Source organism: Dipodomys merriami, unplaced genomic scaffold, assembly GCF_024711535.1.
Source record: "Dipodomys merriami isolate MVZ:Mamm:240054 unplaced genomic scaffold, mDipMer1.0.p SCAF_8, whole genome shotgun sequence".
NCBI classification, from domain to species: domain Eukaryota; kingdom Metazoa; phylum Chordata; class Mammalia; order Rodentia; family Heteromyidae; genus Dipodomys; species Dipodomys merriami.
Window position 1 is genome coordinate 34,360,335 of NW_027206401.1, and position 21,154 is coordinate 34,381,488.

At 42.5% G+C, this 21,154-nt stretch overlaps 1 protein-coding gene and 1 long non-coding RNA gene across 3 annotated transcripts in view; one reads left to right on the plus strand and one right to left on the minus strand.

Annotated features, from left to right (window-relative positions):
- Positions 1–2,541: 2,541 nt before the first annotated feature.
- On the minus strand, positions 2,542–13,155 carry LOC138819488 (uncharacterized). The gene is made up of 3 exons (XR_011369460.1): positions 12,904–13,155; positions 11,754–11,873; positions 2,542–2,802 (listed from the first exon to the last, which is right to left on the minus strand). It is a non-coding gene; the product is annotated as an uncharacterized lncRNA (long non-coding RNA).
- Positions 13,156–13,169: 14 nt separating this feature from the next.
- The window catches only part of Atg5 (autophagy related 5), a 73,207-nt gene continuing 65,222 nt past the window's right edge, over positions 13,170–21,154 (plus strand). The window contains exon 1 of one of the 2 annotated variants that reach the window (XM_070011014.1): positions 13,170–13,372. The gene's annotated coding sequence lies outside the window, so the exon portion shown is untranslated. Of the gene's footprint in view, positions 13,373–13,520; positions 13,577–21,154 lie in introns of those variants that run through there. The other variant, XM_070011015.1, reaches the window with a different exon arrangement.

Sequence of the window (21,154 nt, forward strand, 5' to 3'; positions counted from 1 at the left end):
GCTTTCCACTCTCCTTCTTTCTTCCCCTTCTCATACCCCTTTTCTCGCTCTCTTGAGACAGTCTTATTATGTAACCCAGGCTGGTTTTGGACTTGCTAAGTAGCTCAGGAACCTCTAAATCCTACCGTTTCAGACTCCTGAATGCTAGGATTGCAGGGCATGAGCCACCATGCTGAGTTACCTCATCTCTTCAGTTTGGGTACTCCTTAAAGATATGAATTATATTTTTGGAAAACTATCTAGAGGTTTTGAAACATATAACATATAAGCTCTATGTGTAACAGTAAACATTCATAACTGAGAAGAACTGTGTTTTGAAAAGGTTGATGTCCGGTGGCTCACACCTGTAATCCTAGCTACTCAGGAGGCTGAGATCTGAGGATCAAGGTTCAAAGCCAGCTCTGGGCAGGAAAGCCTGTGAACCATCAGAAACAAGAGCTGTGGCTCAAAGTGATAGAGCACTAGCCTTGAGCACAAAAGCTCAGGGACAGCTCCCAGGCCCTGAGTTCAAGCCTCATGACCAACAACAACAAAAATAGGTTGATTTCAGATGAGTACTGGTAGCTCATTTCTGTTATCCTAACTACTCAGGAGGCTGAGATCATGGTTTGAAGCCAGCCCAGAAAGGAAACTCTGTGAAACTCTTATGTCCAATTAATCAGCAAAAAAACCCTGGAAGTAGTGAGGCTGTGGCGCAAGTGGTAGAACAGTAACTAGCCTTGAGTCAAAAAATTCAGAAACAGTATTCACAACCCTGAGTTCAAGCCTGAGGACCAGAACCAAAAAAAAAAAAAAAAGTGACCATGTAGGAATGAGGGAATGTGGCTTAGTGTTAGAGAGTTTGTCTAGCATGTACTTCATGTCTAGCATGAAGCGCTGGTTGGATTCTTCAGTACCTCATAAACAGAAAAAAGCCAGAAGTGTTGCTGTGGCTCAAGTGGTAGAGTGCTAGCCTTGATCAGAAGTAGTTCAGGGACAGTGCCCAGGCCCTGAATTCAAGCCTCATGACTGGCAGGAAAAAAATCAAAACACAAAAAAAACAAAAACTGGAAGTAGAGCCATGGCTCAAGTGGTTGAATGCTAGCTTTGGGCACAAAAGTTAAAGGACAGTCGGGTGCTGGTACCTCATACCTGTAATCCTAGCTACTCAGAAGGCTCAGATCTGAGACCTCTTAGTTCAAAGCCAGCCGGGCAGGAAAGTCTGAGAAACTCTTATCTCAATAAACCACCAGAAAACCAAAAGTAGCGCTGTGGCTCAAATGGTAAAGCACTTGCCTTGAGCTGAAGAGCTCAGGGACAGCGTCCAGGCCTAGAGTTCAAGTCCTACAGCCAACAACAACAAAAAGAAAGTTCAAGGACAGCTCCCAGCCCCCGAGTTCAAGCCCCAGGAGCAGTGCCTGGGCTCTCTCTCTCTCTCTCTCTCTCTCTCTCTCTCTCTCACACACACACACACACACACACACACACACAGAGGCACACACACACACAGAGGCACACACACACACAGAGGCACACACACACACAGGCACACACAGACACAGAGAGTCGATTTCACAGCTGGGGATATAACTAGTATAGACCTGTTGGCTCAACACCTGTGATTTCAAGTGTCATTTCAGTTATGACTTCTGGCTTCTTTAACCATTTATGATACTTTTTCTCTTGACTACTCCCACCTGATAGAGTTGCCAAATCTCTTATGCAATGTTCTCTCAGATTAACATGTAAGCAACTGTAAACTACTACAACTAAAAACCCAGAATGTCCTCCATATTCATTTTGGCAGAAGAACAGCAGGATAGCCTAAAGAGAGAACAGGGAGTAAGACAGGTGATGGGAGCTGGAAAACCAAATTAGAGTTAAATTGAGAAATTTAGATTCTGTTCCATAGGTGGTGAAATTGTATATATATATATATATACACACACACACACACACACATACACACACAGAATAGGGCCATAATGAGAACTATGCTAAAGGAGATAAAGATGTCAGCAGATTTTAAAATGGTTTGGTGCAGGTCAGGAGAGGAGAGTCTAATGAAGGGGTGAAACAACAGGAAGAGGTGTGGCCAGGTTGGGGAAAGATGTGGCCACACTGGATCTGGATGTGACCTCAGAGCCTGGGACCCTCCTATGGTCAGATAGGAGGCCAGGGAGGCCTAGTATGTGACCTAGCAGGTGGGGGAGGTTACTGCTTCCAGGTGTGCCAGTTATCTAGGTAATACAGATACTGGATGGAAACTTAGCTACAAGGCAGGAGGGAGGTGTCTGCAGAGAGCCTGCATGGCCTATGGCAGACCTTACACTTCTTCCTCCTCCTCCTCCTCCTGCTCCTGCTCCTCCTCCTCCTCTCCCCCCTCTCCCCCCTCTCCGTCCTCCCTCCCTCCTCCTCCTTCTCCTCCTCTCCATCCTCCTCCTCCTCCTCCTCCTCCTCCTCCTCCTCCTCCTCCTCCTCCTCCTCCTCCTCCTCCTCCTCTTCTTTTGGTCTGCGTGAGGCTTGAACTAAAAAATAAAGCTCAGGGTTCCTGTCCCTGAGCTTTTTTGCTCAAGGCTAGCTCTCTACTTTGAGCCACAGGGTCACTTCTGGTTTTCTGGGAGTTCAGTGGAGATAATTGTCTCATGGACTTTCCTTCTGGGGCTGGCTTTGAACCATAATCCTCAAATCTCAGCCTCCGGAGCAGCTAGGATTACAGATATGAGCCTCTGGTGCCTGGCTGTGATAACTATTTCATATGCAGCATCCAGGTTGATCTATCCAAAATTCATGAGGCATGTGCTGTCCTTATCTTCATTGTACCTTGAGGAAAATAGAGAAGTGATGGCTTAGGAGAAGGGTTAAATCAAAACTCTGAGACCAAGTAATCTATGAAATAAGGAGTTTCTAGAACAATTACAGATGTAACCAAAGAAAGGACCAGATTTTGAGATATGGTGCTACAAACTATCAGTAGCAAGGCTAAGTAGCAGTCAGGAAAAAAAAAAAAGTCTCCTAGAGTTAAAAAGGCTGAGTATTTTTTTTTTGGAGGGGGGGTCCGGTCGTGGGGCCTGAACTCTGGGCCGGGGCGCTGTCCCTCAGCTCTTCAGCTCAAGGCTGCACTCTACCACTTGAGCCACAGCGCCACTTCCGGCTTTTTGCTTATGTGGTGCTGAGGAATCGAACCCAGGGCCTCATGCATGGAAGGCAAGCGCTCTACCACTGAGCCACCTTCCCAGCCCCTCTTAATCTTTTTTTAACATAAGGAACTTTTAATTTTTTACTGGACATTTCAAGGTATGTAGCTAGTCCTAATTAATAATCTTCTCTCCTAATAGATATCACAGCAAGGATTTAATAAGAGTCTAGGTCTCAACTATTCTATGCTGTACTAGCCCACAGAACAAGTGAGAGAATGTGAAGGAGAGGGAATGGATTTGAAAATCTGAAGTGTTTGAAGGTATTTTTCCTTTATTTTTCAAGTGAAAATAATGTTTTTTCTTTTCATTTCTTTTCTTTCTTTCTTTTTTTTTTTTTGTTGTTGTTGTTGGTCGTGGGGCTTGAACTCTGGCCCTGGGTGCTGTCCCTCAGCTCTTCAGCTCAAGGCAAGTGCTCTACCACTTCAGCCGGCACCACTTCTGTTTTTCTGAGTGGTTTATTGGAGATAAGTCTCATAGCCTTTCCTGCCTGGGCTGGCTTTGAACCTTGATCCTCAGATCTCAGCCTCCTGAGTAGCTAGGATTACAGGCATAAGCCACTGGTGCCTGGCTTTCAAGTGAAAATAATGTTGATGTGAGAACTTGTTTTTGAACATCGCAAGATACCTTCAAATAACAAGTGGTTTCCTAATCAAAGCACAGTATTATCTCCAGGGTGCTGCTGACTGGCCAGATTGTGACACCTGCTGACAGCAACAAGATATTGCAAGGACTTGCTTTGATTTTTTTTTAGTAATGCCTACTCCCCCACCTTTTAAGATGCTCATTTTCCACTTCTGTGTTCACTGAAAAAAAAACTGAAAAGCTGATTTGTCTTACTTCTACTTTTTATTTTCATTTATTTATTTATTTATTTAATATTGAGAAAGAATTCTGCTATAAGGCCATGTTGGCCTTGAACTTAAAATCCTACTGGCTCAGCTTTCCAAATGTTGGGATTACAGGTGTAATCTAGCACAGAAGTCTGATTATTTATATATTTATTTATTTACATATGCATTTATTTAGTTATTTTATTGGTAGTAGAGATTGAACTTAGGACTTGTTTTTCTCAGGTTGCCTTGAACTGTGATTCTCCTGATATCCACTTCCTAAGCATTTAGGGTTACAGCAAGAATCATTGAGTCCAGCCTCTGATTTATTCCTTTTCTTTTTTTTTTTTAACAAAAAGATAATTTTATTTAAAAGAATTACTTTGATGTACTTTGAATTTTGAAAGCATCCTATGTAGTAATCAAGTGGCTCTTTTAGTAACAAGGCCAGAAAATAAATGTGTCATAAACTTAGGCCTAGGGTTGATCACAAATTAAAACTTTAAAATTTAGGGGCTGGGAAGGTGGCTCAGTGGTAGAGCGCATGCCTTGCATGCCAGAGGCCCTGGGTTCGATTCCTCAGCACCACATAAGCAAAAAGAAAAAAAGCCGGAAGTGGCGCTGTGGCTCAAGTGGTAGAGCGCAAGCCTTGAGCTGAAGAGCTGAGGGACAGCGCCCAGGCCCAGAGTTCAGGCCCCATGACCGGACCCAAAAAAAAAAAAAAAAAAAAAAAAAACTTTAAAATTTAAACTGACCAAAGCAATTACTGGGGAATAAAAAATACAGAATTAAAAAGTACTATGGTAATCTTGAAAAGATTATAAGTAAACTTGTTTATCAATAGTAAATGATTCATCTATGTATTTTAAAAAATTGATATTTCAGCTGGGCACCAGTGGCTAACATCTATAATCTCAGGAGGCTGAGATCTGAGGACCCTGGTTTGAAGCTAACCCAGGCAGGAAAGTCCATGAGACTCGTATCTCCAATTAACCATTAAAAAAAGCCAGAAGAGCATTTCTCTCTATGTGTATATGCATATATATATTTGTTGTAAAGACACTGTACAAAGGGGTTACAGGTACATGAGTAAGGTAATGAATATATTCGCTATTCAGCATTGTTAGAGAGAAGAATATTTCTTTTCTTTTCTTTCTTTTTTTTTTGGTCGGTTGTGGGGACTGAACTCTGGGCCTGGGAGCTGTCCCTCAGCTCTTCAGCTCAAGGCTAGCTCTCTACCATTTGAGCCACAGCTCCACTTCCAGCTTTTTCTGCTTATGTGGTGCTGAGGAACTGAACCTAGGGCATCATGCATGTGAGGTAAGTACTCTACCACTGAGCCAACTTCCCAGCCCCAAGAGCATTTATGGTCAGAGATGTTAACATTTCTTCATGTGTCTATTGGCCATTCTTATTTCCTCTTTAAAGTCTCTTTTTTAATTCTTCAGCCCATTATTAGTGGGGTGGTTGTTTAAGGATTTATTTTTGGAGGGTTTTATTTTTGTTTGAATTTTTTTTGGGGGGGGGCATCCAGTCGTGGGACCTGAACTCTGGGCCTGGGAGCTGTCCCTCAGCTCTGCAGCTAAAGGCTAGTGCTCTACCACTTGAGCCACAGCGCCACTTCCAGCTTTTTTCTTTTTTGCTTATGTGGTGCTGAGGAATTGAACCCAGGGCCTCATGGATGCAAGGCAAGCGCTCTACCACTGAGCCACCTTCCCAGCCCCATTGTTTGAATTTTTTGAGATTAAGTGATTACATAAATTTCATAGTATTGTGAGATAGTGATACTTAGCTAAAATCACAAACACATTTTAACCTTCACAAGGTGCATGGTCATTATCATGGTCTATAAAGCTTATGAACTCTACAAACTTTGACATTACAACTATTTTTTCCAAATCGGGTGATACGTACATTTCTTTCCTTTTAATTAGTGTAAACTGTTCCCTCTTTCTCTCTCATTCCCTCCCTCCCATTGCTACCCTTGAGTTGCTTAATTCATTTTCATCAGTTCCAATGCAGCTGCTCGGGGAGTAATTCCTTTATGAGACTGATGTGCTCTCTGCTGCACTAAGAAGGCATTTGATTGATTGATTGATTAATTAATTAATTAATTAATTTGGGTCTGGTCATGGGGCCTGAACTCTGGGCCTGGGCACTGTCCCTCAGCTCTTCAGCTCAAGGCTAGCACTCTACCAGTTGAGCCACAGCGCCACTTCTGGCTTTTTTCTTTTTGCTTATGTGGTGCTGAGGAATGGAACCCAGGGCCTCATGCATGCAAGGCAAGTGGTCTACTACTGAGCCACCTTCCCAGCCCCTGATTTATTTTTAAACAGTTTTTTTTTTTTTTTTTTTTTTTTTTGTCAATCATGGGGCTTGAACTCTGGGCTTGGGTGCTGTTCTTGAGTTCTTCAGCTCAAGGCAAGCATGCTACCACTTGAGCTACAGCACCACTTCAGGTTTTCTGGTGGTTTATTGGAGATAAGAGTTTCACGGACTTTCCTGCCCAGGCTGGCTTTAAACCATGAGCCTCAGATCTCAGCCTCCTGAGTAGCTAGGATTACAGGTGTGAGCCTCCAGTGCCTGGCTTTAAATAGATATTTTAATAAAAAAATTAATGCTGGAACAGTTATCTGATTCGAAGATGATTTTAGAATAATATTAATTTATAGGATGAAATCTTAATACATAATACATAATAGTTATAAATATAACAGTCCTTCTTTTGTTTTGTTTTGGTTTTTTTTTGGGTCCAGTTGTGGGGCCTTGAACTCTGGGCCTGGGCACTGTCCCTCAGCTCTTCAGCTCAAGGCTAGCGCTCTACCACTTGAGCCACAGCGCCACTTCCGGCTTTTTTTGCTTATGTGGTGCTGAGGAATCGAACCCAGGGCCTCAGGCATGCAAGGCAAGCACTCTACCACTGAGCCACCTTCCCAGCCCCATAACAGTCCTTCTTATCTGCAGGATATGTTCTAAGATCCCCAGTAGATGCCTAAAACCATGAAGTAAATCAAACAGTGTTTATACTCTATTTTTTTCTTCATATATGTGTGTGTGTGTATGTGTGTGTGTATACATCTATAGATATGTGAGTGTGTGATAAAATTTAAAAGGTAGACACAATAAGAAATTAACAATAACCGGTAGAAGATTATAATAATATACTGAAATACCTGGGTTCTAGTGGTCTGTAATCCTAGCTACTTAAGAGGCTAAGATCTAAGGATCATGGTTGATAGGGCAGAAAAGTCCACGTGACTCTATACTCAAGTAATAACAGAGAGGGGAAGAGGCTGGTCTAGAGGGGCAGCTTAAGTAATGGATTACTAGCCATGAGGGAAAAAGCTAGCACAGGCTCTGAATATAAGCTCCTGCACTGGCACAATTTATACTGGCACAATTTACAAGCTACAAGTAACAATTTAGTGGTAAGGTAACAGTGATCTGAATTGTAGAAGAGAATACATGTTCTGGAAGGAATTATTAAAAGATGCTAAACAGGAGAGAGACACTGTTAGAGCACATTTTAGAAAAGGCATAATAGTTAAAATCAAAGCGAAATGAGACAAATGAGGCAAAAATGGAGATAGAGGAATCAGGCAGGAACCTATCCTAACAGTTTAGGTAAGAAGTGGTCAAATCCAGTACAGTGGCTCATATTGTAATCCTAGACACTTGAGGGGTGGAGACCAGAAGGATTTAGTTGAGACCAGCACAGTCAAAATTTTCTCAAGCCGGGTGCTGGTGGCTCACGCCTGTAATCCTAGCTACTTAGGAAGCTGAGATCTGAAGATCAAGGTTCAAAGCCAGCCTAGGCAGGAAAGTCTGTAAGACTCTTATCTCCAATTAACCACTAGAAAACCAGAAGTGGCACTGTGGCTCAAGTGATAGAGTGCTAGACTTGAGCTGAAGAGCTGAGGGACAACTCCCAGGCCCAGAGTTCAAGCCCCATAACCACCAAAAAAAAAAAAAAAAAAATTCTCAAGCCAGTAATCCTAGCTGCTCAGGAGGCTGAGATCTGAGGATTACAATTTGAAGCCAGCCCAAGTAGGAAAGTCAGTGAGACTCTTATCTCCAATTAACCACCAAAAAAGCCAGAAGTGGAGTAGTAGCTCTAGGGGTAGAACATTAGCCTTGAGCAAAAAGAAGCTCAGGGACAGCACCCAGATCTTGAGTTCAAGCTCTAGGACCCACACCAAAAAAAGAAGAAGAAGAAGAAGAAGAAAAAGCTAGAATTACAGGTGTCACATGGGGTTCATTCATGGAAGTGCAGATAGGAATACTGAGGTTCAAGCTAGACCAGGCAAAAATCAATCTCCCATCTCAAAAAGAAACAAAACAAAAAGAGTTGGAGGCATGGCTCATGATAGAGCTCCTAGTACTGAAGGGGGTGGAGGGAGAAGAAGAAGGAGAAGGAGGGGGGGGAGGGAGGGAGAGGATGGAAGGATGGGAGAGAGGGAGGGAGGGACGGACAGAGGGGAGGAGAGAAAAAATAGTGAAGGTTGAAGGAAAGATTTTAATAGCATGAAAGAACACTTGAACACTTGTAGGCTGAAGGAAGAAACTAGTAGTGAGGGAAATCTGAAAGACAGGGAAGTTATTTAAAGCACACAGAGTAAGAAGTTAGTACTGAAGCACAACATTCATTGCCACTCTAATAATGGCCTATTAGAGTTCAGTTGGTGGTGGTGGTGGTACTGGTGATGATGATAGTGGTGTGGTGTTGAGATATAACTTAGATTGGAGGAAAGCAAATTAGAGTAAAAATATTCCTTGGTTCTGAACATTACAAACTGTTAACAGAAATAAAAGATGTTACAACTGCAAACTATTACAGTGAGAGGAAAAGAGGGCATATTATTAACAAAGATTTCTCTTGTGTCTCTCTTTTGGGTTCAGAATTTTGGAGGATTTATGTTTGTGACATCTGTTGAAAAAATAGGGCTTTATAAAGTTCTTCAACAAGTGAAAAACAATGGTTGCTTTAGATTCTCTCAAAATGAGCTGAAGCTTGAGGAAAATGGTAATGGTGAACCAAAAAGAACTCTTTTGTCAGTCATGGGGTTTGAACTCTGGGCCTGGGCACGGTCCCTCAGCTCTTCAGCTTAAGGCAAGTACTCTACCACTTAAACAGTGTCACTTCCAGTTTTCTGGTGGTTAATTGGAGTTAAGAGTTTCATGGACTTTCCTGCCTGGGCTGGCTTTGAACCTCGATCCTCAGACCTCAGCCTAGGATTACACGAGTGAGTGACTGGTGCCTGCCTCAGAAAGAATCTTTTATTTTTATTTTTATTTTTTTAAGAGACTAGACTGGTATTTATTTGGGCTTTTAACTTTATTTACAAGATTAAAAAATAAACCTAGTCCTTTTTTGGGTCTAGTACATTTACTTAAGACTTCTATTCTGCTCCAATTGAGTATACATAATTGGTCAAGACATTAAACAAGTAAAATGAGGCTAAACATGAAGCCCAGGCCAAGCGACAGACAAGAGGCACTCTAACCCTTGTCAAACTCCAGAGAGGCTCAACGCAGACTGACATCTGTGAAGCAAATATGTAGTCTATGAAAACACTCCTCAACCTTTTAAAAACTATAATCTCTCTAACAGCCTCTTTAAATGTGTTTTCTAATTGTCCCCATGAAATTTTATATAAAATAGAATATTATATAACAAAAGCCATAGGCATATCCAGTGACATTGTCAATTGTGATGCATATACCATCTTGCAGTAATCCCAGCAGGTACAACATGACTGCTCTGTGAAGTCTAAGGAAGGAATGCTTCAGACCAGAAATGCATGATCCCCACATCATGGGACTAGTCCAATATAAAACCAGAAGCTGCTACTGCCTACTTCTTGACGCCAACTAAATTTGGACTAAAAAACCCCAAGAACCTACACTGCAGCTATTGCCCCCAAATAAGAACTTTTCAATTAGGCATCAAAAAGAACTTTTTTTTTTTGGTTGGTCATTGGGCTTGAACTCAGCCTGGACGTTGTCCCTCAGCTTTTCATCTCAAAGCGCACACTCTACCACTTGAGCTACCACACCACTTCTGGCTTTTTTTTTTTATGTTTATGTGGTGCTTAGGAATTGAACCCAGGGTCACATGAATGCGAGGCAAGCACTATACCACAGAGCCACCTTCCCAGCCCCTCAAAAAGAACTCTTAAAGTTATTTTCATAGAAAAGAAATATGCAATGTCAGTAACTGGGAGGGAAGACACGTATTAGCACATGGAAACAACAAAAAATAAGTAGGGAATTCCTTGTAAGTCCACATTTTAGCTGCTGAAGGAGATTTAGGAACAGATTGGAAAGAATTCATGAGCTATGTGAAGGAAACACTGATAACTGGAACACCTTCAAAGAGGAAATATGGCATGGGAAGAATGGCTGAAATAACCAACAATATTTATTTCTGGGTGGGTTATGGGATACAGAGCCATGTTTTCATATCTGCAATGCTGTTTTTTTGTTTTTTTTTTTTTGGGTCCGGTTATGGGGCCTGAACTCTGGGCCTGGGCGCTGTCCCTCAGCTCTTCAGCTCAAGGCTAGCACTATACCATTTGAGCCACAGTGCCACTTCCGGCTTTTTTTTTTCTTTTTGCTTATGTGGTGCTGAGGAATCGAACCCAGGGCCTCATGCATGAAAGGCAAGCGCTCTACTACTGTGCCATCTTCCCAGCCCCTGCAATGCTGTTTTGAAGAACAGGGATTGGATATTTCTTTTGTTGGTTGGAGACTGAAGAAAGGGAGATGGAAGGAAATCAAGGATACGGGGAAAAAAGAACATCACCAGAACTGGATTTTAGGACAGAGTAATCATTCTTTGTTACTTGGACTTGCATCAAGCTTTCCTTTGATAACTGATTAGGAAAGCATTCAACTGTATAGTAATTGAATTTTTTTGTTTTGTTTTGTTTTGGGTCAGTCGTGGGGCTTGAACTCTGGGCCTGGGCGCTGTCCCTACGCTTTTCGGTTTTCTAGCGGTTTATTGGAGATAAGAGTCTCATGGACTTTCCTGCCCAGGCTGGCTTTGAACTGCAATCCTCAGATCTCAGCCTCCTGGGTAGCTAGGATTACAGGCATGAGCCACTGGTGTCTGGCGAAAGAATTTTTTTTTGGTAGGTGGTAGGGCTTGAACCCAGAGCCAGGGTGCTGTCCCTGAGCGTGTGTGTGTGTGTGTGTGTGTGTGTGTGTGTGTGTGTGTGTGTGTGTGTGTGTGTGTGTGTGTGTGTGTGTGTGTGTGTGTGTGTGTGTGTGTGTGTGTGTGTGTGTGTGTGTGTGTGTGTGTGTGTGTGTGCGCGCGCACGTGCATGCACATACACACCTGTCCTGGTGCTTGAACTCAGGCGTGGGCACTGTCCTTGAAGTTTCTCTTTATGTGTAATGAGGAATTGAACTCAGGGCTTCAGTTATGCTAGGCAAGCACTTTACCACTAAGCCACATTCTCAGCCCTGTCCCTGAGCTTTTGTGCTCAAGGCTAGTGCTCTACCACTTTGAGCCACAGCACCACTTTTGGTTTTATGGGGGTTAACTGGAGATTAGAGTCTCATAGACTTTCCTGCCTAGGGCTAGCTTTGAACCATGATCCTCAGATCTCAGCCTCCAGAGTAGCTAGGATTAACTGAAAGAATTTTATAGTGAATGTACATTTCCAGCAAATGCACACCTTGGGGCTAACATTTTCTTTCTTGTGCCAGTATTGCTGGCACCCTACCACTTGAGCCATACCTCCATGTCTGGCTTTTTGCTGGTTAATTGAAGGGTCCCCAGAATTTCCTGCTCAGGTCAGCTTCCAACTGTGATCCTCTCATCTCAGGCTCCTAAGTAGCTATGATTATAGATGTGAACCTGGCAAGATATATATTTCAAAGTCTTACCCAATGATACTACATACATACTTAAGCAAACATTTTAGAAAACAATATTTACCTTTTACCTATGTGAACTGTGTTTATATTTTCAATTACTATTTCATTTAAAATGATGCTAGCTATGCTCCCCTAACTGTGGATAGTAACCAACTATTTGAAAGTCATTGAACTAGACAACTTTCAGAAAGATTCTAAATAATCCTGTAGTGCCAGCTAGGCATGGTGGAGCAGGTCGATAATGCCAGCACTCAGGAAGCTGGAGACCAAGGTTTTCCTTATCTGTCAGAACCTGTTCTGATTGTCTGCCAGTATTTACTTAGCATACAGAGCATCCCAAAAACCGGAAGTAGCGCCATGGCGCAAGTGGTAGAGCCCTTGCCTTGAGCTGAAGAGCTGAGGGACAGCTTCCAGGTCCAGAGTTCAAGCCCCAGATCGACAAACAAAAAACAAAACAACAAAAACCCAGAAACACCTTAAGTACCTAGTAAGACTCCTGGATAGACCTAATTTAAATACTCTTTAGAAGCTTATTAATTGCTTCACAAACAGTAAGAAAAAGACACTCTTGGATAGGTGTGGGGTTCAGTACTCAGCCTTCAATTAAATACAGCTATTGTACCATAATTCTAAAAGAAAAATAAAATAAAATTGAAAGATTAACTGAGGACGCCCATGTCAAAGCACTTTGAAAGTTAAGGTTTTACTTTACACAAGTATTTCGTGATGAGGAGATTTAAGGCTCAGGGAAGACAACGTCTTGGGATTTTTTTTTTTAATGCTGTTCTGCCTGATGCTGGTGGTTCCCGCTGAGATCGGAGGATCCCGATTCCAAACCCACCCAAGAGAAATGTCCCGTGAGATTCTCAGGTCCAATTAACCAGCAAAAAACCGGAAGTAGAGCTGTGGCCAAAAAAGCAGAAGGGCTCAGCGCCCAGGCCCCGAGTTCAAGCCCCAGGACTGGCACAAGAACAAAACAACATCAACAAAACACCGCTCTGTTATGTTACCTCAACCCCTCTAAACATCACCGACCACGTGTTGGCACCAGACCAGGGTCAGGGAAAAGCCTGCAGTCTTTGGGGACGTTCTGCATTACCGGACAGCGCCCGACACCCCGCTTGATCTGCGCATGCTCGAGAGCGGCAGGAGCCTCGCGGGGTTGGGCCGGGCTCCGAGGGCGGAGCGCAGGCCACGTGGGGTCCCGTGACGTCATCTTAGGGCGCCCAGGGTGACTGGATTCGCGGTGGGCTTCCAGGATTCCGCGGCGTCGACGCCGGTTGTAGTCCCTGAGAACCGGAGGGCGGAAGTACAGCGGGATTCGCTCGGACCTCGGTGCTGTGCTTTCCTGCGGCTGCGCGAGCTCCCCGGACTCCTAGTCTCCGTGTTTCTGCAGGACTGTGTGGGTCAAGCAGGCAGTGCTGGGACGGTGCCACTTCACCGGTGCGGGAAGGGAGAAGGAGCCGGCGCTCGGAGAAGGTGTGTGCGTGCGCGCGCTGGAGGGCGGGCGTGATGCGCACGCCAGGTCGGGGGTCACGGGCCGGGGTCCCGGTAGGGGACGGTGAGGAGGTGGGAAGAGGCACCCCGCGTAGCGCTGACGGAGCGTCTCCGGGCACCGCCTCCGGAGCCCTTGGCCCGGCCTTGTGCGGTCAGTCCTGGGCAGCGTGTCAGTGTCTTTCTAAGGTAGGGAGGTTGAGTGCCTGGCTCGACAGTTCAAATATTAATTCAAGTCGTTACTCAAACATGTCTCTGGGCATTTCGATTTTATACGAGATGAGGAAATGTTATCTTCACCTTGGTATTTCTGAAATCTCATGTTCATAATAAGATTTGATGCGACCAAAGCCATTTTGTGTTGCTAAAGCACTTTCGCAGACGTTAGTTATACTTTGGATTGTTTTTATACTCCTCAGCCATCGAGAAGGAATCTAGGAACTGGGTGGTTCTCGATTTTTCTGAAGGGCGAGAAAGCACTGCATACTTTCAGTAATCAGAACCCAGAGACTTTATCAAGCAGCAGTTGAACCTCCAAGACCTTCCAGAGTTCACCTGATAAATCTTTCGAGTCATTGAGGCTTGAGTACTGGATTATGACTGAAGTAATTTACTACCAGGAGTAGTTAGTTGAATTTTGAAAATAAGGGTGTTGGCTTTAGGGTAGTGAGAGGGATTTTACACTAGATTTAAGTCCATCTTATAATTGGGAAAAAAATGAACTGAAGGAGCTGTATGGATGTGGACTTTTAAGATAGTGAATACACATCAGGTGTGGTTTTGAATAACAAATACTGAGTATTTACTGTGTGTCATGTGAATCGAACAGTATGTCACTCTGAAGTTCACTTTGGAGATGAGGAAGAGAAAGCATTGAATCAAAAAGTACCTGTCAAGCCGGGCACTGTGGGCTGAGGCTTGTAATCCTAACTAGTTAGGAGGCTGAGATCCGGGGATCGGGGTTCCAAAGCCAACCTTGGTCGGTAAGTCTGTGAGATGCTTGCCTCCAATTGACCACCAGAAAACTGGATGTGGAGCTGTAGCTCAAAGTGGTAGAAGCTGTCTGTGAAGGAAAAAGCTCAAGGACAGCTCCCAGCCCTTGAGTTAAAACCCCACTACCAACCAAAAAAAAAGTATATGTTAGATGGTGGGTGGGAGGTCAAGTGGTGGCCATAGAAACAGACTTTTCAGTGGAAGACCTAATCTAAAAGTGGTGAAGCTGTAAGTGGAATGAGCCACAGCTCTACCAAAGAGGCCCAGAGGTGGAGCAAACAAGCTTATTTGCTCCTCAAATTTGTTTGGAAAACAATTTGGCTGGAAAACAATGAGCTAGTGGAGAGGGAAGTAGATACACTGGTAGAAATAGGGCAAGATTGTGTAGACACTTGTAAGCTTTCAGAGCTGTTCTTGCTTTGATTGAGGTAGGTCTTGAGTGTAGTTTAAATCTAGGATATTAAAAAGATCAGATTGCTATATTGACTGTTGCAGTGCTAACATCTGAGCTGGTACTAGGCCTTTGCCTATCCAGTTTAAAGGTCAAGGTGACTTGGATTAGGGTGGTAACTCAGGAGATGGTCCCAACTGATAAGGCACTTGACTTGTTTCTAAGGTGGAGCAGTCTACTGCAAAGGAATAGTTTGAGCAGACTGTTTGTGATCTGGGAAACCAAAGAATTGAATTACCACTTAGTGACATAGAGAGGACAACAGAATAATAGGGAAGAGGAGGGAGGAAGTTCTGAAATTCCATTTCCAGTTTTGCACAGGTTGAATTTTCCGATTGCTATGTCTGTGCGTAGTGGTATACAAAGTAAAGCAAGCTCTACTCTGGGCTGAGGATGTAAATGGGAACTGTAAATGTATAAATGGTGTTTATAATATAGCCTGGGGAATCTCCAAGGGCGAGTCTCAAGGACTGAGCCCTGGGGCACTAGATGTTTAGGGAATTTACCAGTTCCATCCCCTCCCCCTCTGCAAACGAGTAAAATAGGATGAAATGAAATTGAAAGCAAGGTCTTTAGCTGTGAGTGGGTGGGGAAGGTTATTTGGAGATTTGAGGAACCAACAAGAAAATTAGCGGTAATGCTGGTGGAAGTTTGGGAATGTTGCTGGATTAGGGAAATGTAGGTATGTAGACTGTATTCACAACAGTTTAACTTTAAAGTAAAACCAGCCAGCACTTACTATTATTTTTAGTTGCTTACAAACTTACTCTAATCTATATTTTGAAATTTCTAGGTAGCTGTGGATTTTGTTGTTGACTTTTCTTGGTAGGTGATATAAAAAGCTTACTTATACTTTTTTTGTTGTTGTTGGTTGTGGGGCTTGAACTCAGCCTGGGCCTGGGCGCTATTCCTAAGCTCTTCAGCTAAGATGAGAGCTATGCCACTTGAGCCACAGCGCCACACTCCCTGAGCTTTTTTGCCCAAGACTAGCACTCTACCACTTTGATCCACATTACCACTTCTGGTTTTCTGGTGGTTAATTGGAGATAAGAGTCTCACAAACTTTCCCATCCAGGCTGGCTTTGAACCTTGATCCTCAGATCTCACTCTCCTGAGTAGCTAGGATTACAGGCATGAACCACTGGCGCCTGGCTTACTTGTACATTTTTATCCTGGTTTGAATGATTAATTGGTTAACAGATGTCAACTGGCCACCTAACTAGCACAAGCCCTGAATTGGATGCAGAAATAGAATATTCCAGTTAGGAAGCCTTTATCCTCAAACAGCTTATTTGTGGAGGTCTGCATCATGGGTTTCTGTACCTTGACAATTGGTGGGGACAATGCTGTAAATGTATGTAAGGAAACCTTTCTAAATAACGAAATAACTTTGCTAAATTAAAGTGTGATTGTACTGATTAAGTAAAAGTATTTTTAGGTAGTTTGGATTATATTTATTACCAAAGGTAGGGATTTTATTTATATTTATTTAACAAAACTTGCCAAGCCTAATATTTGCTAATTGTTAATTGGAGATAAGGTAGATCTGATTTAATTTTTGTCTTTGCTATCAAAGAACTCACAGTTCAAAGAGGAGAGAGGCAAGAGACATAACTAACATAATAACTGCTATGCTTCCCAGTATAGGTTACTAAAGTAATTAGACTAGAGGCTGCTTAGGGGAAAGCTTCCCAAGGAGCTGATATTAAGCTCTTAAAAGATTAGCAGTAAGTGGTGCTGTGACTCAAGCGGTAGGGAGCTAACCTTGAGTGCATAGAGGCTTGGGGACAAAGCCCACGCCCTGAGTTCAAGCCCCACGACTGACAAAAAAAAAAAAATTACAAAAGATTAGCAGTAGTTCAAGAGAGGATTAAAGAGTTCACCAAAAAAGAGGGAAGGAGCATACCTGCCAAGACATACCTGCCTTGGAAGCACAAGGAGACTACTTAGTGCAAACAATTATTGATTGAAAACTAGAATTGTCTGCATACTTCATGATATAGGATTTGGAGAGGACAGGTTGTTCTAGGGTATACAACTAATAGGTCAGAGTTTAAACCCCTATCAGTTTGACTTAAAAGCCTGCTTTACCTTATAGCCCACTGTCTTCATTCTTCATGCTTTACAAACATTAATTTTTTCTTTGAAAGACTCATCTCTTAACAGTTCACTAGGACCATTCTAGATTGAGCACTTAGTTGCAGAAATTACTTCCAAGCTAGTCTAACTTGAGGCTGTCCTCTTTTTTTAAAAATAAGTTTTTTATTGTGAAAATACTGTACAGAGGGGTTACAGTTACATGAGCGAGGTATATTTCTTATCAAGCATTGTTGCCTCCTCCTTTGTTTTTCCCCTACCATCCCTTCCCTCTCACCTCCTCAACTACACTTTGCCCCAAATTGTAAAGTTTGTATTTCAACATAGTGTCTTGTACATCTCATTGTTGCAGTGGGTCAACCTGTATCCCTATTTAAACATTTTGTTTTTTCCCTTCCCTCCCCCAATGAGGCTCTCCTCTTGTGTATTGCTACCAAATGATTGTTTTTTTAGTTCATCAAACCTTTTTAGATTCTCTAGGCTTGGTGGATGAAACTGAGGACTCCCTACCCCCAAATGAACTCAGTTTCTGAGTTCAAGCCCCTGGACCAGCATCAAAAGAGCAAAAGAAAAACAGAAAACACCCACCAAACCGAAGAGCTGATATATGATATACTGGAATGAATTTTTACAGATAATGACATAAAGCAAGAATTGTTTGCATTTTATATCAAATGCATATTCTTTTCAACTTTATGACTAATTTTCATTGGTAAAGTAGGTTGAGGCTCAGTGAAGTGACTTGCCTAAGATCATGTGTGATGTTAAAATGTGTTATAATGTCAGCTATTTGATTACTATTCTACCTAACTCAAAATTTTAAAAAAGTTGACAGATGATGTCCTTGCCCATTTCTTGTCTTTATAGATGATATTTTACCCTGCTTGGAATATATAACAAATGTCAACTGGGTAACCGTGAATTGGATGCAGAAATAGGACATTCATTCAGGAAGCATCTGTCTTCAATTTAGGATTTTTTTTTAACTCACTGATGACTGAATCATTATGTGAAATCAATACAGATACAGTAGAAATCATACTGAGAATTTTTAAAAGACTTATTAAGATAGATTAGTTATACAAAGGGAAGTTTCATTGAGACTTTTCCATCTGTCCATCTAAACAAGGTATCTTGATCAACCCCCTCTGTAGCCTTCATTCTTCCTCTTCTTAAAACAATTTTAACAGGTTTCATTTTTCTATTTTCATAATTCATATAAAGAACTTCATCATTCATCTTGTTCCTTATTCACCCTGTTTCCCATTTATCATCTTTGTTGGCTCTTCCCTTCTTGGCCTTTTCCACTCCTACTGGTGTGTAGTGTATAGCTTGTTTTACTTTATTGTAATTCTTTTTTTTTTTTTTTTTAGCACCTGTTGAGTATACAAAGGAGTCTTATCATGGCATTTCACATAATCATATAATTAGATTAACCTCATCTATTGTTTTCTCTTTCCTGGTCTCCTCTACCACCTGTTTAAAACCTTTTGGTGAGTTTCCTTATGCTGTCTTCATACACAGACATTATATATTTCCATTTTATTTGTCCTCTGCCCTTCCCCATTTTCCTTTGTGCCTTTAAACAGACCCAGCCACAGTTACATGTTCTTGGCATTTTGAATTCTGATTTTTTTCCTGGTTGGCCATTTGTGTGGTGCTTTTGTGATACCTGGCAGCTGCAGCAAGTGCAGCTCGCAGACACTATGGAATTGTGAAGGTACTGTATTGCTTAGCCATGATATGTTCAGTAGATTAGCTATTATAGTAGGTACATTTCGGTATTTCGATATTTTTAACAAGTGTCTTTTAGAACATAATCCCATTGTAAGTAGTTTTTATTCCTAAAAATCATACTGTAGAATTTTGATGAATGTGGCTGGAATGTAAGACTTTAAAAACTCCTGTTGTTGGGTGATCTTATTTCCTTTAAGTCCATTCTTATCTCTTTTGGGGGCAGACTCTACAAAGAAAAGCAAGTGTACCACCATGCCCAGCTATTTATTGGTTGAGATAAGAGCTGGCTAACTCTAATTCTAGCTGAATGTAGTGTGCATTTGCACATCGACAATCTCAGCTACTAGGGAGGTTGAGGTCAGCCCTGGCAAAATTATCAAAACCCTATCTCAAAAATAAAACACTAAACACAAACTGGGTGTTAGTGACTCACACCTGTAATCCTAGCTATGGAGGAGGCTGAGCTCTGAAGATTAAGGTTGGAAGCCAGCTTGGGAAGTAAAGTCCAATTAACCACCAAAAAGCCAGAAGTGGAGCTTAAATGGTAGAGCTCTAACCTTGAACAAGAAAAACTAAGGGGCACGGGCTGGGAAGGTGGCTCAGTGGTAGAGTGCTTGCCTTGCATGCATGAGGCCCTGGGTTCGATTCCTCAGCACCACATAACCAAAAAGAAAAAAAAAAGCTGGAAGTGGCGCTGTGGCTCAAGTGGTAGAGCGCTAGCCTTGAGCTGAAGAGCTGAGGGACAGCGCCCAGGCCCAGAGTTCAGGCCCCACGACCGGACCCCCCCCCCAAAAAAAACCAAAAAACAAAACAAAAAAAAAAACAAAGAAAAACTAAGGGGCAGTACTCAGTTCCTGAGTTCAAGCCCCAGGACCAGCACCAAAAAAGAAAAAGAAAAAGAGAAAACACCTACCAAACCAAAAAGCTGAAAGTGGTAGTGGCTCTTGAAGTAGAGTTTATCTGAGATACTGTGTTCAATCCCCAGTACTACTTAGAGTTGGCTATTGAGGATCATAGAACATAGGTAAAAGGTTTTCTTTAGGTAAAGTATAAGACTTCTGGGCTTGAAAAGTTGATGCAAGTATAGTTGTATTTTGATTGTGCTTTACTTGATTTACTTGATTATGTAGTGAACGTTTACATAGACTTTCTGATACAGTCTCCCTAAGTTGCCTAGGCTGGTGTCAACTAAAAACTCTTTGCCCTCCTATCTCAGAATCCCTAGTGCTGGGCTTACAAGTATGAACCAGAACACCAAGCTTTGCCTATGAAGTTTGAAATGTTGGCTTTTTTATTGGTTGGTCATGGGTCTTGAACTCTGGGCCTGGGCGCCATCCCTCAAGGTGAGCACTCTACCACTTGAGCCACAGCGTCACTTCTGATTTTCTGGTGGTTAATTGGAGTCTCACTGACATTATTAATTCAAGTCTCACTGACATTCCTGTTCGGCCTAGCTTTGAACCATGATCCTTAGATCTCAGCCTCCTGAGTAGCCAGGATTATAGGCGTAAGCCACTGGCATCTGGCCCCCATTTATTTTTTTAATGAGATGGGGCTTCAAATGGCCCAAGCTAGCCTCAGACGCCTGGACTCAAGCTGTCCAGCTTCCTGGAGAGCTGGGACTATTGATTTGTTCTACTCTGCTTTGTTTTGAGCTAGAACTAGGTCTTGAACTCAGAGCCTGGGTGCTATCCCTGAGCTTTTTTCCAAGACTAACACTGTACCATTTGAGCCACAGCTCCACTTCTCACTTTTTGTTGATTAATTGACAGTAAGAGTCTCACAGACTTTCCTGCCTAGCCTGGTTTTGAACTGTGATCCTCAAATCTCAGGCTCTTGAGTAGGAAGGATTATAGGTATTATTAGTCACCATGGCCCCACCAATTGTACAGATTTTCTTGTGTGTGTACTCATCTCGGGGCTTGAACTCAGGGCCTAGGGTGCTGTTCCTGAGCTTTTGTGCTCAAGGTTAGCACTCTATTACCACTTGAGCCACAATTCCATTTTTAGCTTTTTTGGTTGTTAATTGGAGATAATAATCTCACTGACTTTACTGATTGGGCTGGCTTCAAATCCCATCCTCAGATCTCAGCCTCCTGAGAAGCTAGGATTACAAGCCACTGATCTGGCCCATGCAATTTTTTTTTTTTGCCAGTCCTGGGGCTTGAACTCAGGGACTGGGCACTGTCTAAGCTTCTTTTTTGCTCAGGACTAGCGCTCTACCACTTGAGCCACAGAGCCACTTCTGGCTTTTTCTGTTTATGTGGTACTGTGGAATCGAACCCAGGGTTTCATGCATGCTAGGCAAGCACTCTACCAGTAAAACACACTTCCAGCTCCAGATTTTTTGAAGTGAATAATTTTTATTCCATTCATTTTCTTCATACACACATTTAAAAAATTATTCTTAACTAGTTTTACCAAGGGGTTTCAATTCAGTTCTTAATATAAACTTCCATTTTATAGCAGGTTCATTCATACTTGCAAGG